Source organism: Mastigoproctus giganteus, chromosome 13, assembly GCF_048544385.1.
Source record: "Mastigoproctus giganteus isolate SK-2022 chromosome 13, ASM4854438v1, whole genome shotgun sequence".
NCBI lineage: Eukaryota > Metazoa > Arthropoda > Arachnida > Uropygi > Thelyphonidae > Mastigoproctus > Mastigoproctus giganteus.
Window position 1 is genome coordinate 28,988,957 of NC_143587.1, and position 27,949 is coordinate 29,016,905.

The 27,949-nt window shown below is 39.0% G+C and overlaps 1 protein-coding gene across 1 annotated transcript in view; it reads right to left on the reverse strand.

The window, feature by feature from the left end:
• The window catches only part of LOC150075905 (uncharacterized), a 91,860-nt gene extending 67,291 nt beyond the window's left edge, over window positions 1–24,569 (reverse strand). The window contains exon 1 of the mRNA XM_090387617.1: window positions 24,178–24,569. The gene's annotated coding sequence lies outside the window, so the exon portion shown is untranslated. The remainder of the gene's footprint in view (window positions 1–24,177) is intronic.
• Window positions 24,570–27,949: the final 3,380 nt, after the last annotated feature.

Here is a 27,949-nt window from a genome sequence, read left to right on the forward strand (position 1 = left end):
CGATCTTGGGAAGGCGTAGTCACTCTCTTACTGCGTGATCCAGGTCTTCTCTTCACATCATCAGTCACACGCTTTAATTTCAGCACCCAGGATACTGTTGACTGGTGGCAGCCTATTGTATCAGCGATAGTAGTGGCATGTGATGCAAGAAAGCAACTGTATGAGCTTATGCAGCATCAGCCAAAAAAAAAAATAAATAAATAAAATAAAATAAAAAAATCACACCATTCCCTCCAAATGCCTGTCCAGTTCCTCCATGCTTACACCTCCGCAAAAGAGAATACTAATGTATACCATTCCAACGCCGTATTTATAGAAACGGCTGATGCAATACTTTACAATTATTGTGTGATGCAATAGAAGCGTTATCTGACGAAATACCTTTGCTTTGTGACAAACAAAATGACTGTAATCCAACAATATCTATACGTTTCACTACAAATGTTACTTTTTTTTAAGGTGATGCAGTTTTTTTTTTTTTTTGTCCACCACTGTATGTGCAGTAGCTTATCTATCAGAGCCTATTTTAGGCGGCGCCTGTGGAAAGTGTCTCACTTGAGTACCCCCTACGCCGTCCCTATTTCTCGAATTACAACAACCATTTGGAGAAGTCCTTTAATCTATCCGCCACTAGGAATTCTGTGAAATCGTGGAGGCTTTTGAGTCTGCTATATCCACTGCAACTCCAGCTCCTTGTGCTGGAATTTCTGCTCTCGGCAGCTCCTAGCGCTGCTGGCTTTCCAATAGACTGTGAACAGATGCAGATCTTTCCAATGAAGTTTGGACTTTGTCTGAAATTTAATTATATGTATATTTATTTTTTATGTAATTTGATTATTTTTTAATTTGTTCATATCAATCTTTTTTGGTCATGGCAGGTTTTTTCCCTCCCTGTACTTGGACAAACAGGAGAAGGAGTATATAAGAGTACTGCTAAATTATGTGTAACTGACAGTGGGGTTGCCATTGGTTGGCTGGAACCGCTTTAAGTAATAAATATCAATCAATATCCGCCACCAGGACTTTTTAAAGGAATTTTTGAAGTTATGCAAACTATGCTGTACAAAAATCATGATTTCTTCTCAACTGATTCATAATGTAGTATTCATTTTTGGATTCTTTGATTACCCATTCTCTGTAAATGAAATCTCCATCTTCTATAATTTTGTAATTCAGTTATTGGTTTTCCTCCACTTCTTACACATGGTCCAAGCCACACTTCCATACACAAATAATGGTCTGTGTGGTGTTTTGTAAATTCTTATTCCAGTATTGTTGACGTTGCTTTTAACCCTTTCATGTACATGCGGGCACACTCGAACAACTGGAACAAACACAAAGGTGGGGGGGGGGGAGCATCATCCAGTTTTCTTTGAGGACCATGTTACACATAGCATCACAAGGGAGGCGTCATGCATTCTTTGCCAGGGTCCACGTTAGCTCTCGACTCCCCATAATATCTCTCACTGGCCAAAATGTAGCAAGTTTACTGCCCTCGTCCCTTCACGAGGGCACTAGTCTTGCTACGTTACTGATGGGTATAATCGATTGATTATTAGTTACTACTGGTCATACTGTTTATCTGTTATGGTTATACAATCAATAGTCTGTCGTGTCGTGAGAGCCCTTTTGCCGTTACCCATGCTTCTCCAGGGGTCCGGGGAGATGGCGAGGTGGGCTATGAAATACAGTAGAACCCGGATGAGGCTTTCAGCGCTAAAGCCTTTTTAGTATAAATATTTTGATATAATGGAAGTGACATATTGCAATTGTTTTCATCGATCTCCATAATCGGATACATAGACCACATTAAGCTTTAAGTTGTGAACAGTTCAGAATTACTTAATGGATTGTTGCTGTGTCTTATTGCAATTGTGACCTTTTAAGGTATGTTGGAACTCAAAAGGAGCTCATCCTTCCAATTTGGTAATGAGTTGAATGCACAGAATGTTAAGCAATTAGAAATTCTCAATTAAAAGTGTTTCCCATAGGCAGAGTAAAATATTTATAAATTCTGAAATAATACTTAAAAATCATCTTTAACTTATGTACGTGTATCTTTCTTTTTTTTTTTTTTTTTTCTGTTTTAGAGGGTTGTAGAAGCTCAGTGGGTTATAGAAACATCACACAGTATTTCATAGCCCACCTCCCAGGAACCCTGGAGAAGCATGGGTAACGCCAAAAGAGCTCTGACCTGACCACAGACTACTGACTGTATAACCACAACAGATAAACAGTATGATCAGTAGTAACTAATAATCAATCGATTATACCTATCAGTAATATAGCAAGACTAGTGCCCTCGTGAAGCGACGATTGGCCAGTGAGAGATAACGTGGACCCTGGTAAGAGTGTATGACGCTTCCCTTGAGGTTCTATGTGTAAGATGCCCTCAACGCAAACTGGACGATGTCCCCCCCCCCGCCTTTGTGTTTGTATGTATTCAAGTGTGCCCACATGAGAGGATTAAAAAGCAACGTCAATTCCGAAATAAACAAATCAACAAGATAAAAATTGTTGTTTTATTGCGGTTTTGGGAGCGTCAGCGACTAAGGCCATATTGCTCAGTATGTATTATCTGTAAATTGCATGTGTTCTGAGGTCGATGTTCTGTTTGCTGGATGTAAAACCCCAGTTTCTGAGAGAAAAAACCATGCTACTCTTGCATGAGGAGCCCTCGTGGGTAGCCCAGTTTCTAATTTCTGCAGGTTCCTGGCGGGCGGTCCATACAAAGTGCCTGATCTACTTGGGCAAGGGACGTGATCGATCTGACGGACTTGGACAGATGATTGTTCCGTACCAGTTTAGGGGTGGCAGTATTACGGATAAAACAGTAATTCAGCATTTAAAGACTATTCAGAATAATATTCTTGACTGTTTGCTGCAAATCCTTGAGGTTCTCACAGACATTCTCTAAGATATGCCAGACAAGCTGTACTTGCTACCTGGAAATCTAAAACGCTGATGGAACTCATGAACTTTTTCGGACAGAATCTCAGTTATCGGTTGATTCAACTACTGCTCATCTCAGATGCCCAAATTACTCGCTGAATGATTCCTTTCGCTTCAAAGGTGGTACTTGTGCATATGCCCGTACCGATATTCCCTGTCAGAGACTTGGTCATTTGGAATCTCATCATTTCGCACTTCTCTGGCTTAAAATTTCTCTACTACATTCTGTCAAATTCATCTGTTGTCTCTTCCATTCTGCCAAATCCACTAATCACTTGGAGCTCTTTGACTTCCTCTCTTTTCAACTTGACTTTCTCCAGTCCAACTTTCCTAACAGTGAGGTAATTTTCCTTGGTGATTTTAATGTTCACAACTCCAGCTGGCTTCCGTTTTCTAGTCACACCGACCCAGCAGGTCGAGATGCTGAGGCTTTTGCAATTACTAATGACCTTGCACAGATTAATTTACCTACAAGAATACCAGACAATACTAACCATGCACCCAACACCCTTGATCTTTTTCTCACAAACAACCCTTCTAAGTACACTGTCGAAGTGAGAGGTCCTTTAGGCACTTCAGATCACAACTTGGTGATTGTCTCTTCTCCAATGGAACCTTTATCTCATGGCTATTCCCAACCACGTGTTGTTTGGCATTACAAGAATGCAAAATGGGATGACCTGCGAGACTTCTTTTCTTCTTTTCCTTGGTCGGATTACTGTTTCAAAACTTCTGATGTCAACGTTTGCTCAGATCGTGTCAGTGAAATTATTCTTGCAGGAATGGAATCCTTTATCCCACACTCCACTTTAAAATCTTGTCCTTTATCTAAACCTTGATTTTCCAATAAATGTGCTAAGGCTGTTCTAAGAGAAGAAAGTTGCATATCGTAATTGACTTGTTTCCAATTCTTCAGTTTCATTTTCTGCCTACACCAAAGCTCGCAACAATTGTAAAGCAGTCAATCAGTCCAAAAAAGATTTTGAACAGGCTAAGAGTAGAAAATTTGCTTCTTGCCCTAATGGTAGCCGAGCATTCTGGTCTCTTGCCAAAGCTATTGGCCGCAACTTTTGCCCATCTCAGCTTCCACTTCTGTCAAAACCAGTTGCTTCTGTTGTCACTGCAGCCAAGGTTAAAGCTGACCTGCTAGAATCCCATTTTTCTTCCTACTCATGTATTAGTGATCTTGATGCTAAGAAAGCTCCAGGTCCTGATGGTACAGTATTTCTCCAGTTGTTCTCAAAACCTGTGCTCCTGAACTTACTCCTGTTCTTTGCGGCCTTTTTTCATTTTCTTATTTCAAAGGTGTTTTTCCTTCTGCATGGAAATTTGCTCATATCCAGCCAGTTCCTAAAAAGGATGAAAAATCCCTCCCATCAAATTATCGTCCCATTGCAATTACTTATGAAGTAACTACCTAGAAACCTTTCGTCTGATCAACGATCGCCAGTATGGATTCCGTCAGTGTCGATCCAGTGGTGATATTCTTGCTTATGTTACCCATTTATGGACAAATTCAACGGAAAAGTTCGGTGAAACACAAGCAGTTGCTCTTGACATCTCAAAGGCTTTCGATCGTGTTTGGCATAAAGGTCTTCTAAACAAGCTTCACTTGACAAACCATAAGATGGAAGCTTGTTTAGAAGACCAGAATCATCCAGAAGTTGATTAACTCTATGCCAGATCGTTGCAAGGCTGTAATTGCAGCTAGAGGAGGAACAACAACAAAATATTGAGGACTTAATTTGCTGATTTACAGTACATAATACTATTACGGTAACTTGTCATTTCAGTTTGTACACGTAAATGCAATAAAATGTATGTTTGGTTATAATGATTGCCATTTGCATGATTTCTCATATTTCCATTAATTACGCATTTTACCCTTTGGGAAGATATTTATGGCAATAGGGTATATCCGGTGGAGTCTTTTTATTGGATTTCATTCACAGAGATATATATCCCATCTAACAAATGCATTTCGAACATTTCTGCAACCCACAATGCAGTGAAAACACATTATTTGCAAAATTCACAAGTGATTCATTTTTTTTGTCCGCCACTGTACATGCGTGTTAAGATACGACATGAATTAGGTGCCGTGACAAGGTTTTGCCTGAAGGGCCGCAAACGCTAGCGTCAGCCCTGTCCAGACAGTTTCTAATAATAATAATATTATTAGCCATATGGTGCAAGGAAACCTAAGGCTTATGCTGCACCTGGCAAAAAAAAAAAAAAAAAAAAAAAAAATCTGAATTACCCAGAGAGAAAGAGAGAGAGAGAGTAGAAGGGAATCACCAAGAAAGAGAAGAATGATGATATCCAGCTCAGGACCCTGGGTGTGCCAAGCCCATACTCACCAGATGTGAGCCTCTGGATGCTTAAACTCATGTCTTGAACATCCTCTCTACTGTTTATGAATATTTCTTATTCGAAAGTTGCTATCAAAATATTTTCACATGCGCTTGTTATTTAATTATTCAGCATGTGAAGTATATTTAAAATTAAAATATTAGATGCGATTTTGAAACGAATGGATTTGAAAAGTATATTTTTACTGAATACGCTGATTTACAATTTTTTTTTTTAAATTAGAGAAGTCATGTCCTGTTTTAAGGTATGAAATGTGGTTTTAGCTTTCATTTTGCACTTGTAGTAGTAGTAGTAGTAGTAGTAGTAGTGGCACATGATGCAAGAAAGCAAGTGTAGGAGCTTATGCAGCATCAGCCAAAAAAAAAAAAAAATCATCACACCATTCCCTCCAAATGCCTGTCCAGTTCCTCCTTAAATTTATTTAACCTATCAACTTCCACAACGACAGATGGAAGTTTGTTCCAGCAATTAACCACCCGCTGGCTAAAGGCAAATTTCCGCACATCTATTCTACATCTGTCCTTTCTTAATTAGCCTATAACAGCTACAAGGTGATGTGTAATAGAGCCACAGAAAAGGTTCGACAGGCAAAGGCAGTTTATGAGAAATCACTAGCAAACAGAGCAAAGAGGGGGGATAAAGAATTCTTCACATATATAAATGCCAAGAAGAGCAGGACAAACCAGATCGGACCTTTATGTAAGGGAAAGGGGATAGTAATAAATACACCAGCTGCCGTTGCAGATGAACTCAACAGTTATTTTGCATCGATATTTACAAATGAAAAGCCTTTTGTGGCAATGGGAAATTGTGGGAGCGAAGTTAAAAAATATGTAATTAATGATATTGAAATTTCGCAAGATTATTTAATGAAAAAACTTTCGAGCCTACAGACCAGTAAGGCTCCTGGAGTTGATGGAATATACCCTATAATCTTAAGAGAGGCGGCAAGCGAGTGCATTGAACCATTGAGGCTAATTATGCGAGCATCATTAGACTCTGGGGAGATTCCCTTGGATTGGAAAAGTGCAAATGTATCTCCCATACATAAGGGTGGCTCTAAAAGTGAAGTTGGAAATTATCGACCTGTCAGTCTGACTTCAGTAGTAGGGAAAATCATGGAGGCAATGATCAAGGGTGGAATTCAGGATCATTTGGATCGAATTGAAATTCTCAAGGATACTCAGCATGGTTTCGTAAAGGGAAAATCACGTTTAACAAATCTGGTTCGCTATTTCGAAAGGGTCACTCACGAGCTGGATTTAGGGAATAATTTCGACATTGTTTATTTAGATTTCAGCAAAGCTTTTGACTCAGTCCCACATGAGCGGTTGCTTTATAAGCTGGAACAGGTTGGAATCACTGGGAAAATCCTTAGATGGATAGAAGGATGGCTTCAGGGCAGGAGGCAGAGGGTTGTGATAAATGGCTATTCCTCAGATTGGGTTGATGTAAGAAGTGGGGTTCCCCAAGGATCAGTATTAGGACCACTGTTGTTTTTAATTTTCATAAACGACATTGATGAAGGGATAGAGGGCGTGATGTCTAAATTTGCAGATGATGTTAAAATTGGGAGAGTAGTTAATGATCACTGTCAAGCTGAGCTTCTTCAGAGAGACCTAGATAGACTTCAGGAATGGTCAGAAAAATGGCAGCTGTGCTTTAATCCAACAAAGTGTAAGGTATTACACCTGGGAAACAGTAATCCCAAAAAAACTTATTCACTTGGTGGAGTTCAACTAAAGCCAGTACTGGAGGAAAGGGACTTGGGTGTTACGATACGGTCAGACATGAAATTCTCTGAGCATTGTAAACAGGTTGCAAGGAAGGCCCATGGTGTCCTATCGATGATCTATCGAACTTTTGCAAGTAGAGATAGGGACGTGATAATCCCATTATATAAGGCTTATGTTAGACCACACTTGGAATACTGTGTTCAAGTATGGAGACCGCACCTGAAGAAAGACATCGAGCTTCTTGAAAGGGTGCAAAGAAGGGTAACTCGCCTGGTGAGATCGGCAAAAGGGCGTCCTTATGAAGAAAGACTTCGAATATGTGGGTTGCAGAGCTTGGAAACTAGACACCTTAGAGGAGATTTCATTGAGGTGTTTAAGGCTCTGAGAGGCATCAGTAAAATGAATGAGGACAAAATTTTCAAGATTATAAATGATGCTAGAACTAGGGGACATAAATTCAAGTTACGGGGGGAAATGTTTAGATTGGATTGCAGGAAGTTCTATTTTAGCCAGCGAGTTATAAATTACTGGAATAAGTTGCCTTCATGGGTGGTAGAGGCCGACAGTTTGGGGAAATTCAAAGGGCATCTGGATAGTACTTTCGGGTAAGGGAAGCACATAGGATGATAGGTTTAATTTCCTTTTTATTTATTTTTTATTCTATTTTTTTTATTTATTATTTAGTTATTTATTTATTATTTTTTTTTTTTTTGTTTTTATCATTGTTTTGTTCGGATTTTTTTTTTTTTTTTTTTGGCTGGTGCAGCATAAGCCATAGGCTTTCTTGCACCATGCGGCCGTTACTAATACTAATACTAATACTAATTTGAACTTATGTCCCCGTAGGTTCGTAATCTGAACAAGTGGAAGGATCCCATCAGAATTCAGCGTGCTCAACCCATTCAAGGCCTTATAGACCTCAATCAGATCACCGCGCAGGTGCCTAGTCTCCAGCCACTGCAATTTGCAGAACTTAAGCCTCTCTTGGTAAGAGAATCCTTTCATTCCCCTCACCAATCGTGTTGCTCTTCTCTGTACACGCTCAAGCAAATCTACATCCTTCCTAAAATGAGGCCTCCAGACCTGTACGCAGTACTCAAGGCGTGGCCTGACCATTGCCTTATACAGAGGGACAATCACCTCCTTTTCCCTGCTAGCAAAATTCCTATATATCATTGACAAAACCCCATGACCTGCCCTAGCAGCCTGTCTGCATTGCTCAGAAAACTTCATATCTGACTGCACAATTACTCCCAGGTCTTTTTCATTTTCTACCACCTTAAGTGTAGTACCACACAGTTGGTACGTTTCTCTGGGGTTACTTCTACCCATATGCAGTACTTTGCATTTGTCAAGGTTGAACTTCAGTTGCCACTTCTTAGCCCATCTGCCCAAATTATCTAGATCCTGTTGCAGTAGCACACTGCCATTACTGTCATTAACAACCCTGCCAACCTTTGTGTCATCTGCAAACTTCGACATTAAGCCTGATATACCTTCATCAATATCATTGATAAATACACAAAACAACAGTGGACCCAACACCGAACCCTGTGGGACTCCACTAATAACATTAGTCCATGAAGAGCAGCACCCATTGATTACCACCCTCTGTCTTCTCCCACTTAACCATCCTTTTATCCATTGTAGCAACTTACCCTTAATACCATTCTGCTCCAATTTGTACAGTAGTCTTCCATGCGCAACAGTGTCAAAAGCTTTCCTGAAATCCAAGTATATGATATCAAAATTATTTTTCGCATCCAGTTCCTTTGTGACCACATCATAATAACCAATCAAATTTGTCAGACAAGACTTTCCCTTAACAAACCCATGCTGTGTTTGAATTATTGCTGCAGTCTTGTCTAGATGATCCTGCAATGCATCTTTAACCAGTGACTCCATTATTTTACCCGGAACAGAAGTTAAACTAACTGGTCTGTAATTACTCGTGTCACCCTTCGATCCACCTTTGTGAATTGGGGACACATTTGCACATCTCCAGTCCGTGGGAACCTCCCCTGAGTCCAAGGATGCTCTCATAATTATGGCTAAGGGTTTGCTTAGTTGCTTTGCCGCCTCCTTTAAAATAACTGGATAGATCCCATCCACCCCAGGTGCCTTTCTTATGTTTAACTTCAACAATTTCTCCTCCACTTTGCTCTCAGTTATTACAAAATCATTAAGCACACTGCTACAATTTGATAACCTTCTTCCATTTTCAAACTGTAATAATTCCTCACGTGTGAATGTAGATACAAAATACTCATTCAGTTTGTTTGCTATCTGAGCAGGATCATCAACAGTCGAACCATCGATGTCAAGTGGACCAATCATATTCATCCCCTTCCTTTTAGAGTTTATATAAGTAAAGAAATCCTTGCTGTTTTTCTTAGCATCCTTTGCCAAAGATTTCTCGTAATCCGCCTTCGCCTGCCGAACCTCCTTTGTGACCTGATTACAGACTAGCTTATATCTGCCACAGGCTTCTGCGTCACCTGATAATTTATATGCATCCCATGCATTTTTCTTCTCTGTCACGAGTCTCATTAGTTCATTTGATAACCATTTAGGCCTAAACCTTGAACGATATTTCTTAATCGGTATATAAAGTCTAGTAGCTTCCACGATTAATTCCTTGAATGCTTCCCACTTAGAATTTACTGTTGGTAACATCGTCAGTTGATCCCACTGTACAGAATTTAAAAACTGTCTGAGACCACTGTACTCCCCTTTACGGAAGCAAAAACCCTTTCCTTTACCCCTGACGGTAGTTACCTCTTTGAGTAAATCCCACTTCAGCACACTGTGATCACTGCCACCTAGTGGTTCCTTTATCTGCAAATTCTTAATACACGAATGATCACTGCTGATAACCAGATCAAGAGTATTACTTTCTCTGGTTGCCTCTCGAACATGCTGCTGCAGAAAACAATCATCCAATAAATCCACAAAAGTCTGACTGGTGTGTGAGTGACCAACCCACAAGTTCCAGTCAATATCTGGGAAGTTAAAATCCCCCATTATAAGACATTCAGATTTACTGGCCCACTCTATTTCTCTGTACAATTGTTCATTGTACTCATTCAAGTCATTAGGCTTATAACACACTCCTACCCTTATTTTTCCTTTCGCAGTGCTTATCTCGCACCAAACTGACTCAACAGAGCACTGTTCATCTATATTAACTGGGTTGTTTTAGGGTTTATTACATATATTTATATTAAATATTTGTATATTAAAATTACTTATAGAATTTGTGTTGTTGTCCTTGCCTTTTGCAAAAAATACATAAGTAATCCACATTGCTAAATGTAAATACACAAAATGGATTAAATTAATCAAGTTAATCCAGTAAATGTGGATCTCCATTACTCCATTTTGAATTTAGAACTAATGCGCGTAACATAAATGTTTACAGTGACCTGTTTACATCTTTTTGTCGTGTTACTGTTCATTATAAAAAATAGTTCAACAGAACTGTAATTTCTTTTCCTTTTATACTGAAATAACAGTAGAGTCCATATGTCGTATATAATAAAATTTAATTTATTAATTAAATTAGCAAACAATACATTAAAAAAATCACATCTTTCCCATGATTCTGTATTTTTTTTTTTAGCATTACTTAATGACCAATCATTAATATCATGAAACCTCGTTACAAAATTCATAATTGTACAAACAATAATTCTTAAAGCAGTCACCGTAAAATAAATAATTTGATTTAAAACCGAAAATATTAAATTATTATTTTAAAATGCATATTTCCTGGTATTTTATCCTGGGATGGTAATTTATTAAATTACAATAATACGATCGTGGGCGTATTAATACGTATTAATTTGTTCTGTGATACGGACACTTGTGGTGCACACACCTGCGAAGTGATGTCGACCAAACAAAAAGTACCAATAATATTTATCCTATTAAACAATTATTATAGAAGTAAATTGAATTTTTTGATGCTGCATAAGCTCATACATTTGCTTTCTTGCATCACATGCCACTACTACTGCAAAGACACTGGTATTCATACTCATTACTATCACTATCCATCTAGTGATGGATTTTAATATAAAATTCGTAATTATTACATTTTATTAACTAAAACTTTTCATAAAATCTTTTTAAGTTATTAATATTGTATTTAATACGCGAGATAATTCTAATTATCTTTTAAATTTCTTTAACAATTTGAGTTTTTCAATTGCACCATTTGATTATCTATATAACTACTACGTCAACAACATAAGTTTATTTTTTTTTTCGTAAATATGTTGTATTCTCAATAAAAAAAAATAATAAAATTTTTAATTTTAAGTAATTCATAATATTTTTAGAAAATCCATTAAATTTGAGTTTATAGATTGATTCTGGACGTTGAAATCAATGAGACCTGTCCACCACTGAAGCTCTTCTGTTCCAGCTCCAGGAGTGCATTGATCCAGAACAAAATCAGACATCACTTTCTCACGGGAACAATTTCACATTTCCTCTGATTAACATCACTTTTTTTTTCTTTTTTTTTTTTAAACCCGATGAGTATTTAGCACTCCCTTTTGTCTCTCCATCCTCCTCATTTTATGATTACAGAATTATTTACAAAGGGCAAATATTGCCCTTCATGAAATTCTATTAGAGGATGGTCAGAACTGGTTCAGAGACCATAAAAGTATTGATAATTTCACAGCTTAGAGAGAGGTATTAAAAGTCTGCTATTATTTATTTCTATGTAGAGAAAAGACAATAAATTTTCCCAGTGTAGCAAAAGAAAAGTTTAATAGCTCAATATAAAAAGTATAAATAGGATACCTTCCTTATGTCTAAAGATGATTAATTTTTCACTAAAAAAAAATATGATCTTTATTAAAAAAAAAAAAAAAAAAATGTCGACACCAATCATTCAGTTATACATTCAGTTATATGACAGGATAGATATTAGGGATAGATTAGCTAAGAATGGGTTAAGAAGTTGTGAACAGTTGCTAACAGGTTGAACGAACTATAGCAGAATCTCTTGTATGATTTCTCACCCTCCAGAGATCAACCACAAAAAAGTCTATGGTTGTCTGTCATTAACAAGGGCCATTACCTGCACGAATGTAGCCACCGGTACAAGTTGGGATCTATTTGGCGAAGCATGATACAGAACATAACCTGTAAGGTGGGCGTCTAAGTTATCCTATTTTACTCCTAGTAACACTCAAGGAGGCAAGTTGTTTACACAAAATGGGTGCGTGTGTATGTGTTGTAATTTATTTCAGAGACATTTGCTGACAGCGTGTAGCGATTTTTTTTTTTTTTTTTTTTTTTTAATTTATTAACCTCGGTTAGGATAAGTCAGAATCAACACATCCAGATGTTTGTGGTAGTTTGTGAAAGTATTGCGAGGTGTAATCAGATATGGTCGTGTGAAACAGGATTTGTAAAAAGAAAATATATACCAGGTGGCGTAAAATTTTGAACACTTGTACGCCACCTGGTGGAAATTGAGATTGAAACTGTGGTAGTGTTTTTAACATCTGGTGATGCTAATTCAATCAGGATATTGTTGCGCTAAAGACTGCTGTGTGAATTGGAGCAGTGTAGCATTAAGGGAAAGTTACTGCTGTGAATAAAGGGACGGTTGAGTGGGAGAAAACAGAGTGCTTATTAATGGACACTGCGTTTCGTGGATTAATGTTATTAGTGGGGTGCTCCAGGGTTCAGTGCTGGGTCCATTGCTGTTTTCTGTGTTTATTGATGAAGGTTCAGGCTTAATGTCTAAGTTCGCAGATGATACAAAAGTTGGCAGGGTAATTACTAACAGAAAATCAGGTTCGTGGGCTCAGAAACGACAGTTGAAGCTCAAAATTCACAAATTCAAGGTACTGAATATTGCCAGCGGTGTGGTATTACACTCTGAGGGTAGTGTAATATGAAAAAGGACCTGGGGTAATCGTGAAGTCAGATATGCAGTTCTCTGAGAAATGCAATGTGGCTGTTAGGACAGCTCATGGAGTTTTGCCAATGACATACAGGAACTTTGCTATCATTGTACGAGATGATATGATTGTGGTGATGGCATTCTTCCTCTTGTTTAGACAACACACATGGGGAGGCATAAATTGAAATTGAGGAACGATGGTTGAAGGACATATGTGCGGAAGTTTTAAGACAAAGTTTTACTCACACACGGGAGTTTCTCAGTTCCAATTAAACTAAGGTGCAGTAAGTCGTCGATTGAGTTTAGAAATCAGTCTTATCTTGTGCTGCCGTTGTTACACGCTGTCAGATCGTGGTTTGTCCTTTAAACTTGCCAGTCTCCACGAATCGTAGTTTGTACTCCATTAAATGAAACACCTAGTTTTTTTTGTTAATACTTCTTATGGATTAACTTTCTTTATACAGAATTTTAATAGCACTTCTTCTTTCAACATTCAGTTACTTATTTCTCGCCATGTTTATCACAAAACAAACACCAAACGCTCTTTCAGAATGGCGGGTGTTCGATTTTATAAATTGCAGCTCTTATTCTTCAATTTATGTTATTGAAAACACTCTAGAATCATCTAAAATCTTCTCTAATATAGAAACAATACTCCGATTTTGTTGAATATTCTAAAATCATCTATAACGTTTAGCAATCTTCTGCAGTTTTCTACCGGGACCCTTCTACACCGTGCTGAAGTATTTTCGAATATTCCAGAAATTTCTTAATATTATTTAAGTTGTAATAGAAAATATTTTAATAAAAATTGATAAGTAAGTTGGTCCTGTTTTAATAAAAACTTTGAAAATTAAGACAAATTAAACATGATTCCAAACTTTTAGTCGAGTCAACTTTGAACTAAACTACCGGCCTCTGATTTTGGGAAACGAAACAGGTGGACAGAAAAAGGAACATTTGGTGGGAAAACCCCATTGCTTTTGAAATTAGTCCAACGTTTCCCTCCGTTGACTTCATAAAAACTATTCTGAAAATCCCCCGCCCCTTCACGAAACCATGTTACACGTAGAAATTTGATTCGAAGAGGGGAGGGGAAATTATAAAGGGATTTCCCCTCTCTTATTTTCTCCTCTGCGTCTCCCTTGCATGAACCAATGACCTTGAGGTTTACCTCCCCATAAATTACTGCAAGACAGAGTTTCATCAGAATTTAACTCACGCGAGGAGTTTAACCCTCCCCGTCATGAAGCATGCTCCCTTATTAGAATTGCGTCAAGCGTTTAGCGGACGTAATTAAATAATTATTCTCACCAGATGGCTCTTTAGGTAGGTTTAAAGAGAGTCGATTGTCGGTGTAGTAGAAGCGTAGAAAATTAATTGAGCGTGGAACAGCAAAGGTCCCTCATCTAACAAGGGGTGACCGACGTTGTAGATGGAAGCTTTTATTATCATGTGATTGGCGAAGAATTGTAAACGTATTCACAATAACTTGCTCTTTGGAAGTCCGTGCTCTTAGGTTACACTGCTTCTTTTTTTTGTTTTTCAAAAAGCCACATCTCTTTTCCTAAGGGCTACGATGTGTCTGCTCACCCCTATCTTTCCTAATAAGCAAATGTGACGCGTTACACGGAAACCGGACTTTCATTTAAGAACAACCAGTACTTTCGCCACACACCCTTGCCTTAGGACATGAGTTCAGTTCGAGCGGATGACAGAACATGTCATAGATGGGAGTGTCAATTTTCATTACGTCAAGGATAAAAAGTAGTCATTTGTCTTTCTTCAGTACCCCCATTTAGTGTTAATATACTGTTAATATCAATTCTGTAATACATGAACCAGAGAGAGAGAGAAAGAAAGTGAGAAATAGTCAAGAATATTGCAGATAGATTCGTTTTCTAATATATATTAAGATAAAAATAAATGCCAACAGCATGGCAAATCAGTAGAGCGAAAGTAAAAATAAACCATATATAATAAAACAAAAGGAGGGGGATGTTAGTCGGGAATTTACAGAAGGAACGCTCTTAAAATAATTTAGAAAAGCCAAAATATATGATATCGAATAACAGAAATAATTTAGAGGCGCCCACTTGATAGCACCAGGTTCAAATTATCACTAGAAGCTGAGACGAAACTGCAACACTGGACCAACAAACCTATAAATAAAAACGAAAAAGACTGACCATTATGCTGCATTTCGACAGAGGCCTTGTGCTTTTGTGTCTTCTAAACTTCATTATGTTCCACAGTATTCCCCAATGCTGGTGTTCTCCCTCCCAATGTTTTCCTCTTGTACATTAACGACCTTCTCTTCTTCCATTGACTGGAAATCCTATCCATAGTTTTGCTGATGATAGCACATTGCATATATGTTGAATAAAACTAATTTATTAATAATCGCTCGCGAGTTGCACCAACTCCCAGTTACTCTCAACTTCTAAAACATTTAGACTACGTTTCGAGTGCTCAGTGAGACTTTTCTTCAGGTAGTGGGAAGAGAGAGATCATATACCATGCGCTCTGAGCTGGTTCATTGTCATGACGGAAATTCAAATCTGTTAGCCAAATATCATTCCTTTTAATTCAAACAGAATCCCTTAACTATTTCAAATAATAAACCTCATTAAATATTTCTGCCCTCAGGGATGGAGTAACAGTACCATGTTACCACAGAAACAAATCAACGCTGGACATGCGCACTTTCTTAACGTCTCAGGTTTTAGACTAAAACTGGCGCTTTCTTTCCTACGTCATTCTTGATTAAACTTTATTTAAACATCCGATCGTGTCTGGGGGTACATAATCTGATGCCATTTCCTTCCAGAATGTCTGGAATGTGTACCTGAGTGAGAACTCTGAGTTCGTGGTGGAGACATTCCTTCGAATAACAGAGTCATTCGCCTCTTGTTACAACAACATAATACGCATCTCTTGTGACACAATATCCACTTGCGTAATTCAGGCATCTCTGCAGGGGCACATCAATTCCATTATCGTTAGAAGAAACCTTAAGTTAACTACATCGTTTCCGGGTTTTCCTCCTAGAAAGCTGGACGGATGACCTCTAGTTCGTAACACTTAAAGAACGCGCAGATCTTCTTGATTAAAGAGGCTATTTCATTACAACTTCTTGCAGCGTTTAAAGACAAATTACACGTGTGTCCAAAGACAGGTTTTTCTCTTAGAAGATTAGGGATTCCTGGATAAAGGGACAAATCAGGGAAAGGGAAGAGTTTTTATATCAATGAGAAAATACTGAACAATATAAAATGTTTTCCAGTAATCGAAGACATCAGGGGCACGCTTTTATTGCAAACAGGGAAGTTATTTGAAATATTTCGAATAGCAAAATAGCACGCGTGCATGTCTTTTCTACTCAATGGAGCATGCAGGATTTGTTCGAATTCGTATTGAACAATCTTGGAAGTTAAACACATCCCTTTCAGCTCAATCTGACTGAAACAAGAAATCATCTGAACTAATACCGTATCCGATAATTGTCTACCAAAGGAATGTGGTTCTTGTTTATCCCTAGGTTTTTTTTTTTTTTCGAACCCGTGGGATAAAGAAATGGGTCTAATCTCCTTCCCCCAACACACACGCACATACAGACATTTACTTATTCTTTAAGACATTTCATATTGAAAAGAAAACAAGGTTTATGGGCGAAGCGTAAGCAAAACATGTTTTGTGCTGTTTGGGAGTCGACGAACTTGTGAAAACCAAACCCACTTCCGGTTTTTATCCCATTTCTTAGAGAAGGAAAGAACGCAAGAGGAATTTGTATTTATGTTACAGATTTGGTGACCTTCTGAACCCAACAAAGGGGGGAGGGGGCAGATTTTGTGAAGAAGGGAGGAAGTAGGGTTTTTTGCACTATAAAGTAAACCCTCACAGGTGGCGCCACCTTTATATAGAACGACACCAAAGCCGTCCAATAGAATGGCATTATCAATTGCAACAAGCCTAATGCAGAGGGTCATGAACGTATTTAATAATTTCTAGCTGTGGTATTGTTACGGTAAGAAGTTTCCCCGTTCATTGACATATAATGGCTAATAAAATGTTAATGTGAGCCCCACAGGTGGAGCTGAGATCGTCACAGTTCGGTTGGTTTTGGGGAAAGTGTGTCACCTGTTGCAGCCTTTATTAGCGCACAGGTGGAGCTGTTGACATATGCTCCTTGTGTGATCGTGCATTATTTTGAACCATAAGCACGTGACATGCGTGAACTTCGTGTCAAGTAATTACGATGAAAGCCCCCACAATACAAAAATTCGCATTGTACACGAAATTACACGCATTATATGTCTTTAATTTTGTGGTATTACCAGCGAATGTGGCATCCGGAAACTTTTGGTGGGGTTATGTATATTCGTAATTGCAGACATAAACATTATCAGGAAATGCTAAAAAATAAAAGTCTATTAAATAACAAAAGAAAACTGTTCCCTTTGTCAGCCCTAAGTTCAATAATTGTAATTAAACAACAAAATTCGTGCTTCGGTGTTATCGACTTGGCTGCGTAGGGACTCATGCGGTTCATTGGGTTGTAATGAGGGCAAGCGTAAAATGGGGTGATGTTTTATTGTTTAATTGTGTTACACTGAAAAGGTATAATTAGGAGCGAGTAATGAGATAAGAAAGAAAATGGATAATTTTTGGAACCTACTGTACTTTATTTAAAAAAAAAAAAAAAAAAGTCATTACAGACACGTGTTATGAAATCTACAGCTAATTATCTGCAGCTAAGCTCGTGGCTAGCACGAGAATTGATATTTTTTTATGCTCGATTCATGCTCCAATAAAATTTCGAGAAAACAATGACGCAACGTGCGCATGAGCAGTAAGATACTTTAATAAAAATGACATTTAAATGGTTTTTTACTGTTTTTTTTTCTGTTTTCTTCACATGGAAAAAGGAGTAAATAAAAAACGAACTCCTTTTATGAGAATATATCCGTAAGACAAGTATATTTACTCCTACAACGGACAAGAACATGTCAACTGTTGTGTTTGTTTATAGAGTAAAATTTAGTTGTGTTCAAAGCACCCTGCTGGTTTCCTATATAATTATCGTGTCACAAACAGGGGGTCTTTTATCGAGTGCCGGCCCAACAGACGTGCGTACAGTGTTTTTCATGACTCACGTTATTAGACTAAAGTGGAGAAAAGGTTACGCTACTAATAACAAAGCTGGGAGGGTCACTGCAATTGTGATTGGTAGTCAGCCGTTCACCTTCACTCCCAGTGTATTCGCCAGTGACCATCTTTAACAACCAGAGCGGAACCGCTACCACCAGGGGGCGTTTGTGTTCTCTTTGTGTATGTACGAAGCTGTTCTTTAACCTTGCACGCTAAGATGGCAAGTTGAATTCCACTCGTCCTCCCCTTTCCCCCCAACTATGGCTGTCTAAAAAAAAAATTATAAAAATAAAATCAATAAATAAAACAAACAACAGATATTTTCTGTTGTTCAGGTCCGGTGTGTGATGCTTGGTAGCAACTCACACCTGCTCACAATAGAAGGGGCGGTTTCTCATTTTCTTTCTTTTGCGTGCACTTGGCTAAAGTTCCCTGTCTTATCTCAATCCCGGGGTGACCAGTTTTGTTCGGACGCTTGCGAGAATGAAATATCACAACCTGTTCGACAACATATTTCGTAGAAGAACGTCTACCCACTGTGATCGCGTTACAGCGTTCGTTCTCTAGGGGGGGGATTAGGGAAGGGGATTAATACACAATAACGGATAGGAAAGTACGAAGAAAAGAAGGAAGAGCGAAGGGATGAAGAATAGCGTTGGATGGGAAATTGGTGAATTTCTGTTGAAACAATCGGAATTTTTTTTATGGAATTTTTTAGTAATGTTACAGAGAGTGTGGGGGGAGCCCCCTGGGTGAGGGCCTACCGTGCATTTTGGCTTTGTGGTTAAAGATTTACCAGCGGCGCTATTTTTAAAGTAAATGCTAAAGGCCAGTTAGTGAAAATATGCGAAGAGAGAGGCAAGAAAGAAGAAAAATAGAAAGATTCAGACAAAAGGAAGAACGAAGAGAGAAAGTTCTTTTAGAAGTGTGTTCACGGGCTGAAAAACCCGGAATTACTCATGGGGGAGAAACCCTACTTCCTCTACCTGAGATCGGCCAACTACAGCCCCTATTGAAGAAGCGACTTTGGAAATATTTCCAGTCGTCGAAGGAATTCGAACCCAGAACACTCCAGACGAATGACAAGTGGCGAAACCAATATGGTGTCGTCCATACTGGTTTCAGATTATGTCATCACGGAGGACTAATGTCTTACAGAGAGGGAGTTAAAAAGAAAAAATAGAATGAAGGGTAAGAGACACATAGCGAAAGAGTGAGTTAGACAGAAAGAGAGCGAGAGATGAACAGAAGAGAAAGTGAAATAATAAAATGAGAGAGAGACACAGACAGAAAAAGAGTGACAAACTGAAATACAGAGGGGAAAAGAAAAAGACAGAACAAAGAGTGACAGAACAGAAGAGAGAGAGAAAGAGAGAGAGAGAGAAGAGAAAATAAAAGAGAGAATGAAAAGAAACAGAGATAGAGAAAAAGAAAGAAATAGAGAGAGAAATACAGACAAAGAGTGACATATTGGAAGAGAGAAAGAGAATAGAAAAGAGAGAGAGAGAGAGAGAGAGAGAGAGAGAGAGAGAGAGAGGAAAATAGAGTGACAGAATGAAAAGAGAGATACACTGAGACAGAGAGGAAGGAGAGGTGGGAACAGAGAAAAAGAGACAGACAGAAAAGGAAAATGAGGGAAAGATACATGGAGTGAAATGGGGAAAGAGACAGAGAAAAAAACTTCGAAAGAGACAGCGAAAGAGAAATTAATAAAGAGAGGACGACAGAGAGAGAAAGAGAAAGGAACAGGGAGAAAGAAACAGAGAGAAAGAGAAAGCAACAGCGAGAGGGAAACAGAAAGAAAGAGAGAGAAAGGAACAGCAAGAGGGAAACATGGATCGATAGATAGAGAAGGAAACAGTGAGTGACGTACACCAAAGATAATGAAGGAAAAGACAACAGAGAAAGAGAGACATTTGGACGCCGTAACCGAGTACTGAAATGAAAAGATCCAGTAGTGCGCGCGTTTGAATTGACCATGGATCAAGCTCAAGTGACTGCTAAATACAGTGATGTTCTAGAAATATTTTATCTCCCTCTCCCTCTCTCTCTCTTATGAACTCCTCTGACCTTATGTGCTCGTCCCGGAGTATAAACAGAAAATTATTTATACAGAGGGGTGAGCTGGAAAAGAGAGAGAGCCAACATGCAAACACGTACACAACGTGAGCGGTTTTCAGTGGGCACGTGCGATGTGTTGTTTGTCCACGCTGAGAAGGATGAGAATATCCTTGGGGGGGGGGTGATGCGTGACGAAGTTGTGACATCAGACTTAGACTAGTTCTGATTATAAAAGAAAAATAATCAGGTTTCTCCGCGAATTCCCAACACACTCACTCGTGCGTCCTTGTAGCACTTGGGACACGATCTCCTTGAACTTGTCGGTCGGACAAACTGGTCAGTTATATGAGTGCGATGCAGCGGCAATTCACCGCTCTGACCTTCGATCCTAACCCTCCCTTCCCCCTGCCATAGAAATAATCATTGTTAAGCTTAAAATGGTAACCCACACATACTTCAAGAGCGCGCAACAGACACGCTAATTACACCACATAAAAACCATCCTGTCTGAACAGCTCTTCCCAGCCTTGTTCGCGCACATTTTTAAAACTATATTTTCTAGACAAGTACTACACGGGCATGCGCACTACTGTACATACTTCAGTACATATAAAACTATACATCAATCAATTTAATTCTGATCAAAAAAACGTCCTTAGCAGATGTTTAAATTAAGGATTTAATTCAGTTAGTTAATGTGCTCAGTGAATTATATTTCAGGCGCATTAGCGCATCCATCCGCCATATTGCCCATTCATTTCTCCAATCATCGCGTGTCAATGCACAATATACAATGCTTCAACTACAATATGTGGTACATAGCTAGCCTATGTGATATTTATGAAAAAAAGTAATAATAATTGCCGAATTTCTATTTGCCCGATTTCAAAGAAATTTGGGCGAGCTCGATAAATCGTTCTGGAAGAGCCAGATATAAAATTTCATGAAAATCCATGAGCTACGAGTCGAGTTATTACATGCGGACGGACAGACAGACAAAGAAATAGTTGTTGGTTTCTATTGGTCCAATTTTTTAAATTATTAGCTTTATAGGAATAATCTTGTTTGGGCCAGATTGATTGAAGCGTTCCGATAAAAGCGTTCCATGTACATCTAAAAAGAATTCTAAAAAATGCCAATATAATAATTAATATAATAAATTTATTTAGAAAAAATAATGGTGTTTTAGACTTTTAATTATTATTTTTTTCTCTTTTACAGTCGTTTGAGCTTTTTCAGTATTTTAAATTATTTTAAAATTTAAACTAAATATTATAAATTAAATAATACTATCAAAATAGGTTTGATGAAGTTTTCTGCCTATCGTCTAAAAATCAAAAACTCTAATTTTTAACAAAAATTTATAGAACTCTCTCTCTCTCTCTCTCTGTTTTGCCTTTCTATCAACCAACTGCGAAATTAAAAAACTGTCACGAAGCCGGAATTTACGCCCTCGTTAGATGCACCCAGCTGTGGGCGGGCATGCGTTTATGACCATCTGTCCCCTTGTTCCAACCAATTTCTCCACTGAGTCCATAATCATAAATTCACACTGTGATCATCGTTGGGTATTTAAATTTAATTGATCGGTCGGTGACGCAAAACAATATTAAAAAATAATAATAATAAATAAATAAATAAGAGAAAGGTAAAGCAGCTTCTGTACTGCTGCAATAAAAAAAAAGGTGGTCACGTGATAAAAACAATAGGTTGAAAACAATGCTCGAATTTAATGATTAAAGATAAAATTTCATTTGATTAAAGATAAAATGTCTTTTATAATGAGTTCTGTGCATTTAAAGATCGTTATTTTTGCCCAACGTTGCTTCCTTTTCTTACGAGTTCGAAGAAATAGTACTTGGGGACGACCTACTTAAATTTGAAAATCAGAGCTCCAATCTGATTGGTTAAAGTTTCTAATGACGTTGCGTGACGTTGGTTTAATTCGACTTAACAGAACTCGAAGCTAAGTTTGCAAAGTCGAAATGCAATGCGATTTGATCAGTCGAACAACTTCATCGTCTGCCAAAGTGTACTACTAGCCGCTATTTTCGTCGATTCCGTAAGCGGCACGACGGCTGGCGGGAAGTAACGTCAAATACTTCAGCCTCGTTCTTATTAAGAACTTCTCTTTAAGTTAAACCGGTATTTTCCAGACCTCTTGACCACAGCTGCGGATTCGTCCTACTTATTCTAGGGTGAGTCTGCAAAGGTTCACGGCGACACAATCTGGGGTTCACCAAAGCGGACTTCACGACAGCGGAAGAGGGGTTAAGGTTGAAATGTTCTCTCTGAAGTTTGTCGAAAAAAAAAGATTCCTCACTGCTTCAAACATAAAATACAGAAAGAGGAAGGAGAGGGAGAGAGAGAGAGAGAGAGACAATAACTATCCCATTCTTTTTCAATGGGGTCCAGCCATCACATGACATATGGGGTATACATAATAAGGGGCCTCAGAAAGCGGATTTTTTTTTTTTATCTGCACTAACATTAAAAAAAAAAAAAAAAAAACTGAGAATTTCGTTCTCTCAGAGCTATAAAGACGGTCCCGAGAGGCAATGAAAGGAAAAATGGAGACAGTTGGAGGGGGGGGGAAGACAAGGAGAAGAAAGAATGCGAGGAATATTGCCAACAGATACAGAAAACACGAGAGAGAGAGAGGGAGTAAAGAAACGAATGAGTGAAGATGAGAGAGAAGGAATGGGAAAGAGATAAGAGGGAATGAGAGATAAAGATGGGGAAAATTGAGAGAGGGAGGGAGCGAGGAGGAGGAGGAAGAATGGAAAAGCAAGATAATGGGGAAAAGAGGGAGGAGAAAGAGAGAGGGTAGGAATGGAAGAGAGAGAGAGGTGGAAGAATGGGAATGAGATAAGAGAAATGAATGAGAGATAAAGATGAGAAAAATGCTAAAGAGATAGGTGGAATGAATGAGAGGTAAAGATGGGAAAATGAAAGAGCGAGGGAAGGAATAGGAAAGAACAGGAATGAATGAGAGAAAAAAATGGAAATTTGAGAGAAAAAGAAGGAAATGGTGGGAGAGAAAAAGATATAGAAAGAGAGAGAGAGAGAGAGAGAGAGAGGGGGTGGTAGGAATGAGAGAAGAGAGAGAGAGAGAGAGAGGGGGTGGTAGGAATGAGAGAAGAGACAGAGAGAGGAGTAGGAATAAGAGACAGAGGGGTAGGAATGAGAAGGAGTTGAGGAATTAAGAGAGAGAGAGAGAGAGAAAGAGAGGTAGGAATAAGAGACAGAGGGGGTAGGAATTGAGGAATTAAGAGAGCGAAAGAGAGGAGTAAGAATGAGAGACAGAGGGGGTAGGAATGAGAAGGAATTGAAGAATTAAGAGAGAAGAGGAGGGGTAGGAATGAGAGACAGAGTTGGAGAGAAGGAAAAAAATATATATATAAAGGAAGAAAAGAGACAGAAGAAAGACAAACTGTTGCTTCACTTAAAATTAATTGAAAAATAAGAAAGTGTGGCATCTGGGTACAGAACTCATTTGCTTGCAGAGGTAACTGCGTGCAGCTGTGCAGGTTCAAGATGGGGTTGCCAATGAAGGCTGCTTTAAGATGGGGCCGAGAATGAATGCATTGTGAAATTTCTCCATCTGTCTATTCGGGAAGTGGAGGGGGGGGAATTGGTGCAACGACCAGGTACTGTCTCTTGTCTCGACAAGAAAGGGAACACGCTCCACCGACAGGCCTTTTTGTCACGTGACACATGAATGGATTTTCTGGACGCACGCACGAATGCACGCGCAACTCTCTCTCTCTCTCTCTCTCTCTCTCTCTCTCTCTGCACCTACGGGTGTCCCAATTCGTGCCCACACACTTCTGATCTCTGATTTGATGGAAGGATAAGAAAATGGCGAAACAACGAGAAAAATCTGCTGCAAATAAAAAAAAAAAAAAAAAAAAAATTGAAGAAAACTTTACCCCACGGTGGGTACTTACGAAAGAAATAAAAAAAAAGGCTTACCTGCCGCTATTGTAAGCACGGGATGCGCACACCCACATCCACTGCTCGCTGTCAACTCACTCCAACACGATCAGACGGTTCAGTGGCATTTTTGGCAAAGTACGCACCACATCCCTCAAGTACGACAGCCACAGAGGACCCGACGTTTCCTCTCTCTGCAAACCCAACCTCGGATTCGATCGGGAGACGCGCAATAGGCAGTTTAGTTCCATTCACGCCCACCGCGGCGCTGAAGTTCTCGAAGTTTTCATAACTCTTTTTTTTTCCAAAGTATTTCGGGATCGCACTGAGACAGTTTCCAGGGGCAGGATGCCCTTCCACTCACCAGCTTGTGGTCGCTGCTATCCGTTGAACGAACCGTAAGACCAAGCGTCTTCTTACCTGTTCGCTGACCTGCCGTCAAATGGTGCTGGCATTCGCAGAACCACCTGACGACCTGTTACCCGCAGGCACTTGTGCGGAACAGTCTATCTCGAAGGAGGTGAGGGGGGTGGAAGAGGCAGCGGTGTCGCAACCCTTATAAGGAAAACGAAATGCTCGGACGACGTCACACGGTACGAACGAACGAACTGCCGAGAGTGTGTTACGGTAGGCAGTGGGACGGATGACTTTGCGATGAAGGTGGCCAGGTTTGGGTCAAAAGGGTCGGCTGACGAAGGAGACGAGGATTGGAGTAAAAGAGCACTTCAGCTGCCTTCCCCTAACCCGCTTTTATGGCCGATACGAAGCAGGTGGCCGACTCGAAGGAGACCTGGACCCGTCAGTCACTGTTCGTAAACAGGACTTCTACCCTCTCACGCATCGGCTCAAAGCACATTCCAACAACCGAGAAATAATAAGAATAAAATATATCCAACCCTCCCCCACACTACGCTTTATTTCTCTCACTATTCTGTTAAACAAAATTAAGTGCATAACCTTATTAGTGAAATGAGAGGAGATTGGAAAACAATGTTGTAAATTACCTCAGGATTCTCTTTCTGTTGACAGTTTTGTGGTCAATCTTTGTTTGCTGGATGAAAAACCCGAATTTTAAAAAAAACACGTTATTCTCCCCTAAGGCCATTGCTATATTTGTTTAGGCTGAAGACTGCATCTGGAATCCTTGGATTAGTAATGCGGTATGGTGCAGTGCTGGATCACCTGGAGTTCAATGCAACCGTTTTGAATGTCTTTGCTTTGGTGGAGGCATGAGTTTGTGCGCGCTGGAATCTATAAGGTTGACTCACATGCTCTACATAGCAAACCTTTATCTCTCTTCTAGCAGGAATAGGTCTACTTATTGGGAAAATTGGGGGGGGTGGTCCCTCGTGGTAGAAAATATTACTGCGGTGGATCAGATTCTTGTGAACTGGAGGTGAGGATCTTGGATGGGCTTGAATCTCAGCTGCAAAAGGAAGGAATGTGCAGTATTGATGCTCAGCTTATATCCTTCACATGAAAGTTTTATGGTGTACCACGGAACAGATATGAATTTACTTTAGTGGAGGTGAACAAGGGTGGGATATTCTGTTCCTGATGGGTGGGTGTCCACTTCCACCACAACTTTCATATCATCAATGTTTTCTATCTGCACTACACTTTCTTTGGGAGTTCATGGTGCTGTCAGCACTGGAAGAAGTTGCCACAGCATCTCTTTGCGCTGTTCAGACACAGCTCCTTATGGAGTTTTTCTTTAGCTACTGTGGTTCCAGTGTTTTGCTATATCCACTGCAACTCCAGCTCCTTGTGCTGGCAGTTCTGTTCTCGGCAGTTCCTTGAGTTGCTGGCTTTCCTAAATGGAGTTCCTGGTTTTGGCAGACTGAGCAAATGCAGCTCTTTGCGATGAGCTGATTGAAACCGGAGTTTGGATTCTGTCTCATATTTAATTAAATTTATTTTATGCAATTTGATTATTTTCAGTTTTTTCATATGTATCTGTTTTGGTTGTGGCAGTATTTTCCTTCCTGGACTTGGGCAAACAGGAGACGGAGTATATCAGAGTGCTAAAGTATTTATAAAGGAGAGCGGAGTTGCCATAGATTGGCTAGGTCCGCTTTAAGGCCAACTTACTCAACCAATTTGTGAAAAAGATCCATCAAAATTCTTTCCATTATTGAGGAATTGGAACTCAGGTCTTTTCCAACTGTTGTGTGGAGAACAGTCATTATACCAACTGTGTTATCCACGAAGACAAAACTTCAAGCAGGAAAAGTATTTGAACCTATGGTACTTAGTACCGTGCGCGGGGGTTAAAGACTAAGAAGATGAAAGAAGATAGTTGTTGATATTAAACTTCTTGAATTTCTGAAGACTGCAATTTTCAGGAAATATGTGTGAAGGGAGGCTGTTCCAGAAAACTTAAGATAAAGGAATAAACAAGAGAGAGAAAAGCTAGTTCCATTAGTTCGAAGGTGAACAGTGATCGGATGTTGAAGATGTTTGTGCAGGGAAAGGATACTCGAACTGGAAGATGGAAGGATTTTCAGTTAACTGAATGCCCAATTAACTCTGGTAATATATTTCTCCAATAAATGTCTAATAGTATGAAAAGGTTGTTTATGCTTGGTGTGTTTCCATGTTTGCTCAATGGTGGCTCCACTTTCTATGCGTTTCTTACTTCCAAGAAGAAATAATCGAATGAATAATATGCATCACTCGATAACAAAACGCAATGCGTAAATCGAATGACTTCAAGGTCGTTCCAAAAGTATTTTAACAATAAAAAGGTATATCAATAAATCTTTGATTGTTTAATAAACTATCTAAAAACACGAGTGTATTTTATCTATTTTGATTTTTTATTAAATTTTAATAATTATTTTCTATGAAAATATTAGATATTTCGATAAACAATGACTGAATCTCGATCGAAAAAAAATAAATAAATAAAAAAATAAAAAATTAACCTATAAAGGACACATGCATTATATCCTTTATGTGCGTATTATACACTAACCAGTCAAAACATTAGAACCACCTAATAGTGGGTATGTCTTCCTCTTTTTACCGTTTCTGTCGCGAGGCGGCAAAGCACGGATTCTATAAATCGTCTGAACGTTGCTACACTCGCCTGATACCAACTAACTCAGCCACGTTGTAAAAACATACCCAAAAAATTGATCCCGCCATGGATGGGACTGGAACTCGGGTCGTTTCCACCCGGCGATTCTACCAGTTCTACTTACCCTCGAGGGAGTGGTAGGGCGTATTATCTTGCTGGAACACTCGTGTACCATCCAGGAAGACCTTATATTGTTTAAAATATAAGTTATTCGATGTTTTTAATGATAATGAGTATGCGGCACGTGTTCAAAATGCCTTGTTTAGAGCCTTCACCACACGAAGGAAAGTGGTTAAAAAACAGATTAATTGGTGGACTAGAGAACTAGAGATACAGATCATGGGGGTCAGATGAAGCTAATCTAACCCCCATGATCTAATTTGGGTTAGATCATGGGGGTTAGATGAAGCTAACAAGAGACCTAATTTGGAAATTCGGGTAAGGAACCCAATGATCCGAGAGACTGTAGGCCTTTCTCATTGTTGGCCAATTTAGATAAAATCTTTCAAAGATTATTATTAAAATTGAATAATGGTATGAGCAAAGTTGAACTAAATCTTCCATTCCAGTATGAGTTTAAAGGTGGACAATCTGCCGAGGACGCTATAAATATATGTTGGATATTTTCTTAGACTTTGAAGGTGCATTTGACTCACTTTGGAATGAGAAGTATATTGTTCGCGCTTGAGAAGAATTTCTTGTCCAGATTTATTATATAAAACAATTCGA